The sequence below is a fragment of the Cebus imitator genome, unplaced genomic scaffold (genome assembly GCF_001604975.1).
Source record: "Cebus imitator isolate Cc_AM_T3 unplaced genomic scaffold, Cebus_imitator-1.0 Scaffold78, whole genome shotgun sequence".
Lineage (NCBI taxonomy): Eukaryota > Metazoa > Chordata > Mammalia > Primates > Cebidae > Cebus > Cebus imitator.
Genome location: NW_016107393.1, coordinates 3,229,671 through 3,245,212, shown reverse-complemented (window position 1 = coordinate 3,245,212; position 15,542 = coordinate 3,229,671). Strand labels below are relative to the sequence as shown.

The 15,542-nt window shown below is 41.8% G+C and overlaps 1 protein-coding gene across 3 annotated transcripts in view; it reads left to right on the top strand.

Moving 5' to 3' along the window:
- Positions 1-1,804: 1,804 nt before the first annotated feature.
- Positions 1,805-15,542, top strand: part of ZNF385B (zinc finger protein 385B) — a 382,729-nt gene continuing 368,991 nt past the window's right edge. For all 3 annotated transcript variants that reach the window (XR_005201004.1, XM_017532735.2, XM_017532734.2), the window contains exon 1: positions 1,805-2,302. The gene's annotated coding sequence lies outside the window, so the exon portion shown is untranslated. The remainder of the gene's footprint in view (positions 2,303-15,542) is intronic.

Sequence of the window (15,542 nt, the reverse complement as noted above, 5' to 3'; positions counted from 1 at the left end):
AAGGAGGCACTGCAATTGTTTCAATGCTTGGGGCTGCTCCAGAGGCATTAATCCCGTCTTGGCTAGGGACCTGAAGGGCAGGATTCTTAGTCAGTTATGTCACAGGTGAAAAACTGGGAGCTGTCTGCATGTATTTTATGGTTCTTTCAGCTGTTAGGAAATGCAACCCTCAAATTATTCTCTGCATAAGTCTTAGCTATAGGTGATTAAAAATAGACAGGGAGGAGGGAAGGATATAGTTGCAGTTTGCAGGACATAAAAAATGCACATGCTGCTAAATTGTGCAAGCCACGGAGAACACTTCTCACAGGTGTTCCACTCTGCAGAGGTTACTCATTTGCCTCCCAGTGCAATCCAAGGTGTTGACTGGAGACTTTAAGGGGCCCTCACCCTTTCTCTGAATCTTAGATTCCTGGAGACACCAATACTTACCTGAGCTCAGAGGCAACCCTTGACACACCACACTGTTCCCAACTCTGAAGTGCAGGGCACTGGAAGCTGGGTGTTTTTCTCAAGGAAGGTTTTTGCCTCTGGAATTTCCTGCTTTTTGCAGCCTGCCAGAGCTCTGCCTTACTGACCTTCAGGGACTTGTGAAAGACTTGTTTTCAACATACCCTTTACTGATGAGAAGAGATCTTAAGATCATAATTTTGTAAAAAAGATTTTAAGCAATTATCATAGCTCATGTTCTTTTGGGTTAAAATGATTGAATTTTGGTGCTGTCCTTCTGTAGCAACTTCAAATAAGGTACAATTTTAAGAATAAACACACCAAAAAGCGTCTGTCCTTAGTATCGACACTGCCGACCTAGATGTGAAGATATTTGGATTCTAAAAATAGAGAAACTGTAAGTCAGATTTATGTCCGTTCTCACGCTGGTACCTCAGCTGCGCTGGTGCTTGCATTAACCCTGCATTCCAAGGTGGGCTATAAACACAACCTGCTCCTTCAGAAAGCTCTAGGATGTTGTGTTTGTGTGTTTGTCACATCTCAAGCCCACCCTGGGAGAACAACATTGGCTTTGGCTGGACGTTAAGATATTTATTCTAGACGATTACGCCAAGACATTAACAGCTGCAGGATTAATTATTTACGGAGTGAGTGTCAATCATCTGAGAGAAGAACCAAAGAAAAATATTTTAAGATCATCTGGTTAAAAAAAAAAAAAATCTCTGCTATATAATACAGTTCTCTGGTCATTTATGACTCTTGAACTTCTCCCCAAAGAAGTAATCTCAGAAAACTGCTCTCTAAAATTATTTTCCTTAAGTGTTCTAAGTGCTTTCCCTTTCAGAACCAAGTACCTTGGCCATGTTTGCACTAATTTTCAGAAGATGCCCTCTACCTCAGGGTAACCGATGACAGGTTTTAGTTTTGAAAACTTAAACACGGAAAAGAAATCCGGAGGAAAATGAGCCCCCCGCCCACTAGACTTTCAGATCCGCGGCGAGGCTGCGATGCCGTCTGCGCTGCGGGCCTTCCCGGCTCCGCCAAATATGCCGAAGCTGCTCGCTATGGTCTGCGAGCCCAGGGCTGGTCAAAGAGGAAAAACAAATAGTTGGTCTGACGATCCGCAAGAAGAGAGTTTCACTCTGGCTTGACTAATATTGGAAGCATCCGCCCCACCGCGCGGCTTGGCATCTCGGCTTTGGGACCCCTGCCATTGCCAAGGATCTCTTCGGAACGCGAGCCCTGGGGCTGAGGACCCCCGGGAACCCCTGGTCTGGACTGAGCCTCCTCTGGCTCGCAGTGCGCGCACGCCTGGAAAGGCGGGATTTAAGGCAGCGATGCTGCGGGAGGCTCTGCAGTGTCAACGAGCCCCCGAACGGTCCCGCCTCATTCCCTCTCGTGTGTGTGCCTCGCAAGTCTCTGCTTGGTAAACCGTCACAGCTTCGGCGCGCGAGAGTGGCGTTGGCACGGCCAAACCCCGGGGTCCTCGGCCAGACCAGGGGGGCTGGCGGGCGGCGGCGCCGGGCCGGGCGCGCCCCGCGGGCTCCGGGCACACGCCCCTCACCTGGGCGAGGCCGGGCGCGCAGGCGCTCAGCGCGGGGACAGCGGCCGGGCGCCTAAGCCCCGCGCCGGCAAGAGTTGGACAGTTCCGGGGCCGCGCCGGGCCGAGCTGTCGCCGGCGCCACCTCCACCTCCGCCGCCGCCACCGCCCGGGCTGCAGCAGATCGCGGGAGAACGTCTGCGCGAAGCCCGGGTGCAGCCCTGGCGGGACCGCAGCCACCACCGGAGCGTGAGCAACAGCTTCCCGGCTGGAGGAGCCACTGCCCCACGCGCCCGCGGCCCGCGCGCCGAGGTAAGCTCCGGGCGCCCAGCCCAGCCCGGCACCCCCGGAATAGGCGCCCTCTGCTTGGCCGGCCCCCGCCCGCCTCCGCGTAGCGAGCCTGCACCTGGGCGCGCCGCCCGAGGTAACGGCCAGGAGGCCCCCTCCGGATAGAGTTTGCACTTTGTCCTGCAGTCCCACTTGTAGAAGAGGGCGCCCAGGCGCCTGTGGCTTCCACGACCTAATCCTAACTCCTGCGAGTCCCTGGAGTTAGGATTAGGGCGTGGAAGCCCCAGGAGCAGACTCAGCTGTTCCCCAGGGTAGGCTCCAATTCCCAAGGACGGATGGAAAGGGGAGAGGACGAGAGAGTGCCTCGCTGTGGTAAGCCGCAGCGCCTGGTCACCTGGGCTGGAAGTTTGGGGCTTTTCTTTCTCTCCCTGACCTGGAAACGAGTAGTTACTTAGGGGACCGAGGTGTGGGAGGAGAGTAGCAGTCGAAGCTTGGGGTCGCAGGTGAGCTCTGCAGCAGAACCCAGATGAGATGGGGCAGAGGGGCACAGAGAAGGTCCCCAGTCTGCACTTGTTGGGAGCCCTAAGGGGCGGCCTCGGCCACTAATCTCTGGTGAAGGTGTCAGCGCAGGGTGGGAGGACACTGTGGGACTGCGGAAGGGACTAGGAGAAGGGGAGGGGGAGGACCATCTGTTTCGCCACTGTTTTGTGCGGGGGCCCGTGGGGAGAAGGGAGAGCTGGCAGGACGATGCTTCCCTAGACTCTGGAGGACAAACAGTTTTTGTGGTGAACCTGAATAGGGAGTGCTGTTCTTCGGGGGAAAAAAATTGCCAAGAAGTATCCCCCGTCTCCCCACGCCCAAGAATACAAAATAAACGCGGCTTTGGAATGCTCTGAAAAGTTCTTGGGTTGGGAAACATCTTCTTTCATTGTCATACAGAGATGAGGTTTGCAGTTCTTTTTGGTTTTTGCTTTGCTGAGGTATACACACCAAGGGGAATGCAAACTTTGTCAAGATGTAGTAGCAAAAAGATATTCCTATAGAAGGAACAAAACATTTGTGTTATAGGGCCCAGCCTACAGCATGGAAACTGGCAGCTTCCACACAGTTCATGAAACTGTGGGAAATGCATTTATCTAATTAAAAAGAAGGCTTTTCATAAAGTCAATAAGCTACGCCTTAGATAAGTTAGAGGCTTTGGCTTGAAAGGACTCCCTTAAATGTTCCAGGGCCTAATTCACCGGTTTTCAGCATCCTTTAATCTTATTTTGATGCCATATGTGCATTGAGTATGTGCTGCCCCTTCCCTGTAATAGATAAATGCCTTTAGAATGGAAAATACAGCATTGAAAGTTCTGTTACTTGAGGTTTTTAACATGAAAAAAAAAAATACTTATTTGATCAAAGTGTTGGTTGTTTTTCAGATTCTATATTCCCATAAATTAAATATTTGTGACATTATAATTTACACTCTTACCTATTTCCAAAAGTGATTTGAGGAAGCTTGGGGTGAAAACCACAAATCAAATAGCTATTCTTATAGATCTCCTTGACCTCTCGTGGATGCATTTGTAGTAAAATGCTTTGGGGAAGGTGAATTCTCCTAACAAAGGAAAAATTACTGTCCATTCTGGAATCATCCTGGTGATTTTAATGTTTTGCAGCATAATTTCTTATGTGCTTTGTTTGCAGTATATTATTTTACATTACATAAGTAGTGATCTCTTTATAAAAGTTTAATAACCACTAAGTATCATCTATATTGAAAAAAATCATGTTGATATCTTACAGCATTTTAACAATATACAGATTCACAGAGCAAAAAGAAAACAATAAATTTAATGTATTTTTCTTCAACTGAGGTAGACAGGAAACCAATGGAGGTGTCTCCTCTACAGTCTAACCAGAGAAGAAACTGTCATTAGTACTTGTCACCCAAATGTGGCCAATTAGTGAGACCTGTCAACATCTGGAGGATAACTTTAAAAAGTGTAGCTATTAGATGAGGATCGATCAAAGCATATCAGGTGCTCTCAGCATTCTTTTTCTCAGGCAAGTGACCTGACTCAACGAAAAAAAATATCTTTCAAAACAATTCTGAAAGGTGAAATGTCTATACAGACTAATGCCATGTGGGGTTGGGCACCATGAAAAAGACAAGGATCTTAAGTCTTTGGACTGGCCACCCTGCCTCCCCTGCCTCTAGAGTTTTTCTCCCAGCTGAATTTGAAGATATCATTGCTTGATTTTTAACAGCAAGAATTTATATTTAAAAAAATGAGCAATTAGCTAACTGCTTACAGGAGTGAGTCTTTGTTCACAGAAATAAAGAGCAAAATTGCTTTCTGCTGTTCCTGTAATACCCTATGCTATATGTCTTCAAAGACCTAAAGAACAGGGAGTGTGTGTCTGTCCCAGTTTCCCATTGCTTTTTATATGCCTCTGGTTTTTATTATAACCCCTCCACACCATTTCACTCTCTCTATTTTGACACCCCCAACCCCCAATTCCTGTCTGTGTCCCCACTGTGTCTCAATATGGTCTTTTTACCTTTTCTTTTTCTTTCTTGTTTTTTAAAAAATTCTGGGGATTTCTCTTGATCTCTGTTGCTTTATAGATTATAGGTTGTCTCTGTTTTGCTCTTTTGTATGTTACTTTTTATTCAGTTGTTTCTTTTTGTTAGTGCTAGATTATTTCTTCCTGAAGTGACATCCTAGCTCTACTATTCCTTCTAAATTTTACATTTACACTTTGAACCACCTAAGAGATAACTTTATATTGCTCTCAGGTGCCTCAACTCTACCAGGTCTAACTAAGCTCTAATTAACATCTTTCTCCTAAGTGAACAGGGATGACTTTGTGTCAATTTTAATATTTCTCCTAGTCACTGGTGACCCTCCCAGTATCTTTGCCTTTCACATAAAATTCACAAACAAGTCCGATAGAGTTCATCTCAATGATGTTTTATGATGCCTGCTTCATCTTTCTATTCCCATGGTGGCTATTTTTTTCAGTCTTCTTATCTCTTTCTAGAGACTACCACAATGGCTTCCTTACTTGTTTCCCATCTCCATTCTCTCCCAATTTATTTCACACTTGGTTTTGCAGAATAAGCTTCCCAAAGAGAACCAAGTTTAATCACTGGCTAGTAAACTTTTCCTTAGTGTCCTACCAAGTGACATATTAAGCCCTTCTCAAACAGTGAAGAACTTCTGCGGTCCAGCCCCAAAGTAGCTCTGCATTTTTTACTTTGATCTCATTGGTTGATAGATCCAGTCATTAATTTATTGATTTCTTCAGTAAATATTTGAGTGCCTACTACATGACCAGCACGGCACTAGGTGATAATTTTAAAAGCACCATGTGTATTGGCTCCCTGATACATTTAAAATATTATTTCTCAATGTTGAACTCTATTAAAATATAACCTTAAGTGGTTGGAATGGAGTCCCAGAGATCCTACTAACTTCCCCTCCCTGCTCTTACTAGTCTTGAGACATCATCATAGGGTCCCAAGTCTCCTTGACGCAATTTGAGACTTCTTTAGGCTGAAGGTAGTATTTCCTTAACACAGCAGGTTGTCTTAACTCTGTGTCCTTGCTTTTGCTGTTCCCTCTGCCGAGAAGGGGCTCTCTTACTTCCCTACAATCATTTGCTCTTGTCAGAGAGTCAGTGCAATTGCTACATGCTTCCTGATCTCCCTCTGCACTCCAGCTTTTGCTCCAGCAAACCCTGTTATATTTTGCTAACCTCTTCCCTGTGGACTACGAGTCAGAGTCTTCCTAATATGTATGTGCTTTCTGTATTCTCCCCTAAGGGCACTGCACCAACCTTGCTTAACATGGGACCTTCATTTCCTGAAATACCCGGCTCAGGGCCTGCCATATCATAGGACATCAACAAAAAATTTAACTAGTTGGGTTGAATTCTATGCAGTTCTGTAGTCCTAATTTATGTAATAACTATTTTATTAACACCTTAACAGGGTTCTTATAGTAGAACCAGGGCTTCTTAAACTTTAGTGTGCATATAAATCATTACAAAAATCTTATTAAAATGCAGATTCTGGTTGAACAGGTCTACGATAAAGCCCAACATTATGCCTTTCTCACAAGCTCCCAGGTAATTTTGAAATAGGTGATCCTTGAACCATGTTTTGAGAAGCAAGGCAGTAGATGATGCATAACAGATTTGGGGTTTTCTAGCAGTCCCTGCCTCTCTGCCTGGAGATTTTCCTACAGTTTGTTTCTGTTTCAATATTATTTTCTATTCTGAAAGTACGGTGGGCTTGGATATGCTTCCTGAAACTGAGTGAAAGGTTTGATTATTCCCTGGTATTTTTACCTCATTTTACTGATAGATGATTGCAGTTGCTAGTTCTCCTGACTACATTTTCCTCTGGCCAGTTGCATTGCTTTGTTAAATATTCCTTCTCATTTCCCTATCATATGCAGATCGAAGATTGTGAGATTGCGGCTGTTCTCCTTTCCCACTCTGGTTTGACTTTTTCTTTTTTGTCTCTGCTCTCTTGGTTTCTTAAAATTCTCTTCAGGTGCCTTGGCTGACTCTATGTCCCACCTGTTTTCCTACTGCTTCCAAAATTTTTAAGTGAAAGGAGCACTGAAATAGGGCACAAGAGACTCAAGCTCTCTTTATTGCTAGGGTGAGATGTTGGGCACAGCTGTTTCTTTTCTGGGCTCTTGTATCACTTGTAGATGAAGGGCGTGGGTTACTTCCTGGGTCTACTTTAGCACTAAAATACCATGTGGGATCTGCACGTGGGGCAGAAGGAGCAGGTTGAGGGAAGAAAACAAAAATCTTCTGATGATGCTGGTGCTGATGTATGCCCCCGTCTGGTGTTCCCGTTTCAGGTTCCTGTTCTAGATAAACAACTTGAACTTTAGTTGTTATTCTAGCTCTAATTGAAGAAATATTCCTATTTCTTAAGAAAATGAATATTCCTTGGTATCTTTGAATCCAGTTGTTCTCACCCCGGAATTCACACTGTAATCACTTTGGGAGCTTTAGAAAAACAGTGATGCTCTTAGCCATCTCTAGGGGATGCTTTCATATGTTAGTATTTTAAAAAATCTCCCCCTTTCCAGACAGAATGGAGAACTACAGTAACTGGTCTGTAGAGGCAGTGTAGTGTGGTATTTAGCAACACAGCATTTTGTCAAATCATAGCTTAGCCACTCATCACCAGCTTTGATAGCTTGCGGGTACAGGGGTTCCTTAACTTCTTTGGCCCTCAATGTCTTCATCTGTGAAATGGGCTGACTTGGTTTTAAGATAATGTCTTTGGAGCCAGCAGTACATACTGTGTGCACTGTGGTTGTTCAAGAAATGGTAGTAGCTGTTTATCACCATAATGATACTATTAAAGCTTACACTCACTAATTGGTTAAGGGTTATCTTGCGTTTGCCAAGTTAACACTTTTCTTGACCCCTGGTCAGTTTCAGGATATTCAGCACCACATGATCAGTCTGAAGGGAGGGGAGCACTACACACTGGGGTCAGTTGGGGAGAAATAGGGGAGGGACGGTGGAGGGTGGGAACCTGGGGAGAGATAGCAAGGGGAGAAATGCCAGATGTAGGTGATGGGGAGGAACGCAGCAAATCACACTGCGACGTGTGTTCCTATGCAACAATTTTGCATGTTCTTCACATGTACCCCAAAACCTAAAATGCAATAAAATAAATAAATGGGGAAAAAAAAAGAAATTTATGAGCATATTTTTCAGAAGTCAGTGAAAAAAATACGGAAGAAAGCACGTATACTAACACGAAGCAGTCGCCCTTTTTTGAACTATTTGGTGCCACATCAATTCTATGATCTCATAAATAGCAGAGTTGGATGAAAATACATATAAACTGATACAAAAGATGACCAGGCTTTTGTACCTACTTTATGAAAAATGACTTAGTCTTTTAATAAAGACAGTTCTATCATCAACAAATAAAGATTGAGATTCATGGACCTAAGAGAGCATTTTGTTTTGGAAATAAATATGAATGTACAAAGCATTTACATTTCTGAGTTTATAATGGGAAACGGAATTTTAAAATAAGAAAAGCACATGCAGAGAGATATCCTGTGCTATGCAGGCTAAAGCTAATCAACTTTTTCTTTTCTTTTTGGCTGAGATTCTGAAATAGCCATTATGTTATTATGTTATCATTGTATCAGCAAAACGAAGATTAGATAAATGGACGTAAACAATATTAACCCAGGACCCATATTCCCCTTTTCTGTTTTTTTCTGTACACATCGGAAAATAAATAACAGAGGTGCTCTGTGATTCCTGTGGGCCTGGCAGAGCGACTCAATCATGATTATCAGGGATTGTTATGCTGATATCCTTCACATGTGAAAGAACTGTAGATGAGTACTGGTTTTCATTGTTTTCTCTTGGAATAAAAGTTTCATTTCTGTATTATTTACTTTAGGATCAAGGAGGATATTTTCTGTTAAATCTTCACTAACAGCCTACTGTTTATTTTCCATACTGTGATGCGATGTGTACTTTTTTATAACACAATTAAGAAGACATGATGAAATTTTAAAAATGAGCTACACTAAGAAAAGGCCCATTGTAAGAGATAATGAGCGAATTCTTCTAAATCTTTGCTTCAGTATACCAGTGTCAAAACTGTGTAAAATTTTACAGAGAGCTGTGATTTTTGATGTGTGCTAAAGAGGTTCATCTGACAGATAGTGTAGTAAATAAGGTTTTCATCGTCTAGAGGCTTGGACACCTAGCGGTTAGCTTATAATGATTTCAAGCCAGGGTTCAGTTTCAAATTCCTCTTAGGCTTAACAGATTCCTATTCCTGTGAAATAGGTTGGTGCAAAAGTAATTACAGTTTTTGCCTTTATTTTTTAAATGGAGACCTTGTAATAGGTAAGGATATGGAAATGACTACCATTCATTCAAAGGCAATCATTAAATCAGTGTCAGTGTATGTTTAGAGTTGAAAGAGATCTTCGTACAAAATCCTCACTGATAAATTAGAAAAATGGGACCCCGAGAATTTAGAGTATTTAAAACTTGAGCCTAAGGAGATTAAACATTACGAGTAAGGGTAGAAAACTTTTGGCATTAACACTAGCATTTAAACTTCACAGAGAAATTATGAGGACCTTGTGATTTCCTTAGATTTGGAGGTGAAAACACTCTTTCTCACAGGCTGAGGGAGAAGTTTTACCTTGCATAGTATGAAAAATCTAATGCTTAAATACAAGCACAAAAATGCCATTGTTTGCCTACAAATACACATACTTGAGACATTTCAGTTTTATACACATGGAATTTTCTGTTTTTAAATAAGTTAGCCATTGCACATACTCTTAGACATCTGGAAATGATGATGATAAAACACATCTCATTTCCTGCATGTGATGCACTATTGAAGATGGGAAATAGCAAAGCCTAATGTTGAGTTTGGCTCTGGAGTCATACTTTGTGTATGCAAATTTCAGTTCTTCCGTTTATTAGCTTTGTGACTTTGACTAAGTTACTTAACCTCTCTGTGCTTTAGTTTACCAAGTCTGAAAGAAACTTTCTTGGGATTTTCGTCAGATAAAATTACATAATGCACATAGCATACTTCACAAAGATTTTGAGACCTACCATACTCATATATGTAGCCATAATCATACATTATATTATTATTAATATTAAATACCTATAGGTACACTGATTTCTTTGCCAAGCTAACTTCTGCTACTCTGACTTTTAAACCTTCAGTTTGAAACTTACTAGGTATTTTCAATTATATATTTTGTTTTCTCATCTGCCTTTCCTTGTTTAAAAGAACAATGAAATGAAGGAGAGTATAGTGGTGTGGAAGTCTAAGCATTATGAGGACTTTTGAATATTTATAACCATGTGAAACACAGGTAGACTTGGGTTCTGGGAGTTTTGGAGGACCAAGTAGCTTAACACATAGCATCTACATGAATATGCTTTCTGAACTTGGTATACCTGTATGAACCTGGAATGTTTGGAAATGACCCAAGGGAGGGAATGATCCAGGTAGAGAAGCCAGCTTATGTAAACAGGATCTATATAACTAGGACTCATTTATAGGACGGTCTTTTTTTCAGGTACTAGAATTGTAATAATCGTTGGATAGTCACCTCTTCTGGGTTCATAGGCATTTGTTTTCACATCCAAATTTGATTTCTAAATTGGAATATAGAAAGAAAAATAATTTGTAAGAGAAAGGTGTCATTGTCAAACTGTGTGCAGGATTACCAAAGGGCTGAAGTCCACATGTGCCTCATTACTACATGTGTGGTTCTTAAGAGTCAAACTCACTTTCATAGGAATAAAATCTTCAAGACTCAGAATGAGGAAGGTTGAGATCTTAGCTTGTTCCTCTTTTGCATAGTCATCTTTTTCCCATGCTTGTGTTCATCAAGCTTGTTCTAAAGCCATCTCTAATGCAATCATTATTGGACTTTAGCATGTGAAAGAAGACCTGGGAATTGGCTAAAGATACAGTCATGGAATGAATCCTTGAAATCTCTGACTCACCGGGTCTGAGGTAGGACCCAGTAATCTGAGTAATTTACAAGTATCCCAGGTGATTGATAGACCACACTTGGAGATTAACACTAGTTCTCAACTGGGGATATATATCAAAATTACCGGTAGTACTTAGTAAAAGTCCAGCAAAGTATGCCAAGCTCAATTCCCTATGCTCAGTACCATAGGACACTCCTACCTTAAGTTGCTTTGAGAAGTCACCCACATGGAGCCTGTCATGTATGAATTCTGGAGAACAAGTCTGTGCTCTCTCGTTGGGTATTCATGGGACTTTATCTACAGGTTTTTGTCCACCATGGTTTTCCATGCCAGCGTGAACCACTGGACACCTGCCACAGTATCCGTGTGAACTCACTTATGGTATATGGATTCCAGGGCCCAAACCCTACAAAATCTAAAAGAGGTGATAGGAGGTGAGGTCCTAGAGCCGGCATTTTTGGCTCCCAATATGATAATTACGACTGAATAGAGTTTCACCTTTGCCTCCATGACTCACAGTTTTTCTGTAACCACACCGATGGCAGTGACCAGATGGATAGTATTGAGATCACTATGACTATTGAATGTCTACAGGCTGTTTTTGCCTTCTCTGCATCCTGGAAAAAGCCATTTCTCCTGTCCTTGTGGTTTTATGGTGAGAAATAGGCTCCTTTCTCTGTGGTCCCTTCCTGTCTTCCCTTCTCCATAGCTGCCAAGTGGAGACTGAGATGACTGTGCCAAATGTACAGATGTGATGGTGCACATTCTAACTGCTGTTGTCCTGGCAGAGATGTCCTCTTTCAGCCCTTGCAAATCCTTGAAGTCTTTCTCGCCTCACTGTGCATAGCTTACATAAGCAAGGTTTAAATTTGTCGAGAATTTCACAGGTTCTCAGATCTGTTTTCTTTCTTTTATATTGCATTGGAAAATGAATAGTATAATGTACTCTTAGCTGGCATGGGTCAAAGGTAGTCTGATCTTTAGGAAAATTTGATTCTTGAAATCACATTTCTGGATTATTAAGAAATTATCAAGAATTATAGCAAAATTATTACTGTACGTGCATAACAATTCTTCTGAGTCTTCTGTGTGTACTTCTATAGATCCATTTACAGTTGTAAACTATAGAATTTTTTTATTTTGCTATATGTAATGAACAAAAATGACATTAAACATTTTGAAGCACTTTGTCATGAGTAGCTCTAACTCTGATCATTGATTATTTTGAAATCCAGCAATAGAATTCTATCCTGTGAAAGAATGCTTTGTTATCTATAAAACCTCAGAGGGTGATTGAGAGGAGGGTGGCATAAAGTGACAGTTTAGCATTTTCTTGTTGTAGGGCCATGTTATGCTTGAACCCTACGTTCAGTCTGATTCAGCCCTCATAGATGTCAACTTCCTTTTCATTTTATTTTTTAAAAGACAGGGTCTTGCTCTGTCACCCAGACTGGAGCGCAGTGTTGCACTCCTATTTCACTGTGGCCTTCAACTCCTGGACTCAAGTGACCCTCCCACCTCAGCCTACAAAGTAGCTAGGACTACAGGTGTGTGCCACTATGGCCAGCTAATTAAAAACGTATTTTATAGGTGATATCTTGCTGTGTTTCACAGGCTGGTCTTGAGCTCCTGACCTCAAGCAATCCTCCCGCCTTGTCCTCCCAAAGTATTGGGATTTCAGGTTTGAGCCACTGTGTCTGGCCTCAACTTCTTTCTTTAGCTGTAAGGAAGGGCTCGATTGTGATGGAAGATATTGGTGAAGGGGGTGATTGGCAAAAAGGTTGACCTACTCAGAAAATGATAAAACCAACCAAATTAAATGTGAGAGGGGACAGGGGACTTTGCAAATAGGAGATGTCAGACTTTACAGATCCTCTCAAGAGGCAAATTGCTGGTCACATGGCAAGTTTATCTTCTAACATTAAGAAAAAAATGCAAAAGGTAACATCTGAACTGATGCATAAGGCTAATTCTGGTGGTAATTTGAGGAGCCCTCCATGGGATGGATTTTTAATAGTCCACAGGGCTTGTGTTTAATTGGAAAGATCATACCGCACTAAGAATCTCTCGGTCTAGCCCACCTTTTCTTCTCTCTCAAGCCTTATTATAACCACAAGAAAGTGTGCATTAGGATTATGATTTCAGCACTGGTTGAAGTCACTCTAAGCAGCCTAGCATGATGGAAGACACAAAGCAGAATCTGTGTGAGTCCCCCACCTCCCTGGCTGCTGTTTCTTAACCCCCTTTAGCAAAAGGATAGACAAAGCAGGCTTCCTATCTGGTTCTGAATAAGAAGGCTTTGAAAAGACATGGTAGTTGCCTGCAAACACTTGAAGGGATGACATGTGGACAAGGAAGTAGATTCATTTTCTGAAGTTCCAGCAGGCACAACCGGATTCAGTGGGTGGGATGCAGGTTTCAACTCAATATATGAAAGAACTTTCTAATGATTCATGCTGTCCAGTAATGGTATCGCTGCCTTGAAGTTTCATGTTCCTTCTAGCTGAAATTATGTGACGGATGAGAGGATCAGCCACCAGACATAGCATAGAAGGAATTCCTGCATTGAGTGGAAGCCCAATTGTGCTGATTGCTATAATCTGTCTCATTCTTGGCATTATTGATAAAATAATTTGAGGAGTGACTATAGGGGAAGGGGTTATGTAAAAAGAAAGGAAGTGGGAGAGGTGTTCCTGAACTCCTTAAAGGATGATAGAACAATTACTTCATTTCTTTCCCCCAGCTTTTTATTATTTTTCCAGCTTTTGAGCACACTGCATTTATTGAACACCTACTATATGCCACAGTATTATTTCATTTAACAGGAAAAGCACAGATTCCTATGTGTTCCCTCTTAGCCAGAATTCTGCAGTTGTTTGCTGCCCTTCACCCAAGGGTCAAGCTTGGTGACTTGTCACAAGTTGTGCTGCATACCCATCACAGCTGAGCTAAACTCCTTGGTAATCTTTTATGTTTCCATATCACTTTTCTGTGTTTCTCGTATAGTGCTTGCAATATTAGATTATAATAATATGTTTGTGCTGATTTTTCTCGCTAGACTGTAAGCTACTTGAGGGTAGACCCCTTGACTTATTTATCAGGTTAATGACTATAGAAGTGTCTAACAAATAGTAAATGCTAATGTTCATTGACTCAGTATTTGATTGCTCCTCTCATCACACCCTTCCCTCAAAAGAAATACCCATGATGACTTTTATCTTCAACATTTGAAACTAAAAGAAAAAATACTGGAATATTCTTTCTCTTCTGCACCCCACCTTCCTGATACTAATCACATCCTAATTACTTATCCCATCCATTCTATTTCAGGGGTGGAGGGAAAGAATGATGCCAAAAATAAATCCCCAAAATTAGAGAAGGGAAAACCAGTTATTATGCAACTCCTTCATCTCCCCAAATAGATGTGCTACCTTTGGTATCACTAGTGAAGGATGAGGAGGAAATCCTTCTCCCACTTCTAACTAGCTGTGTGACCTGGAACTAGTCCTGTGACTACCTAATTGTTTCATTCATGATGATTTGGGGGCTCATTCAGTCTTAAATTCTATAATTCATAATCTCGTTTCCCTTCAAAGGTTTTCTGAAGTCCCTTTGTCCTTTTCCTCTGCATGGTATTCTCCCGAATAACCACGAAGCCAGAATGATGCTGACAAGGGAAGAAGTGTTGGGCTTAGAATCCTGTTTGGAAGATGGCATTGGGATAAGACTATATTCTTTGTGATAGGACCCCTCCAGATTGAGTCCCTTCCATATGGCCTTAGGCAAATTATAAACATATTTAAGCTGAGGATTCTTCTCATAAAGGGCATAATATATATCTCATAGGATTGCAAGGACTCAATAAGATAATGTATATGAAGTGTTTTTCCTGTGCGGGAAACATGATAAGCCCTTAGAAATGATAGCTGCTATTATTTGGAAATAGTCCCCTCTCTTTTTTTTCTTTCTCTTTTCTGTAACACCTGAAAGAGACCAGCACCCAAGTCCTGAAAAAGTTTCCTTGGCACGGGTTTTGTTGTGCTCTTGAACATCATTTCTTCACATTGCAGACTTAGTAGAGGACGATCAAGGTTCCTTCCTGCTGAGGCATTCTGTTCCCACATGTTCAATGGCCAAAAGAGCAGCCCATTCACAGTGGTTGAGACTATATTTTAGTATTTGCATAGAAGACACAAATGTTACTGAGGAGACGCTAGAAATGGACGTGGGGTCGTATATCTTAATATCACATAATGTATCTTACCCAAATCAAAATTCTTTCATTTGAAAAGGCTTTGACTGAGCAGTGGTGGCACAACAGCTCCTGAGCCTGACAATAAGTAGACACCTTATAAAAATTTATGAAGTTCAGGTTGTAAAGGACAAACTGCACATACCGAGTAGTAGCATTCTTATTAAAATAATTTCATCTTTAAGTCCATTGTCTCTGTATCACCTGTAATAGAAGCTTATGCTATGGCTAGACACCTCAACAGCCTGTAAACTTTTATATGGGCTTTTGGAAAGGGATGATTGGTTTGCAAGATATGATTTTCTCATCTCACCAAATTAGATTATTAGAGATAGCATCCCTGGATGTAAAATTTCAATCCTGAGTAAACCTATACCTTTGAGACTGTGCAGCCTGCTAGCAGTGTGGAAATGGAGCATAATAAATCTGCCCTGAGCCCATTTCTCTCCACACAGCTCCGTAATTCGTTCTTTGCTT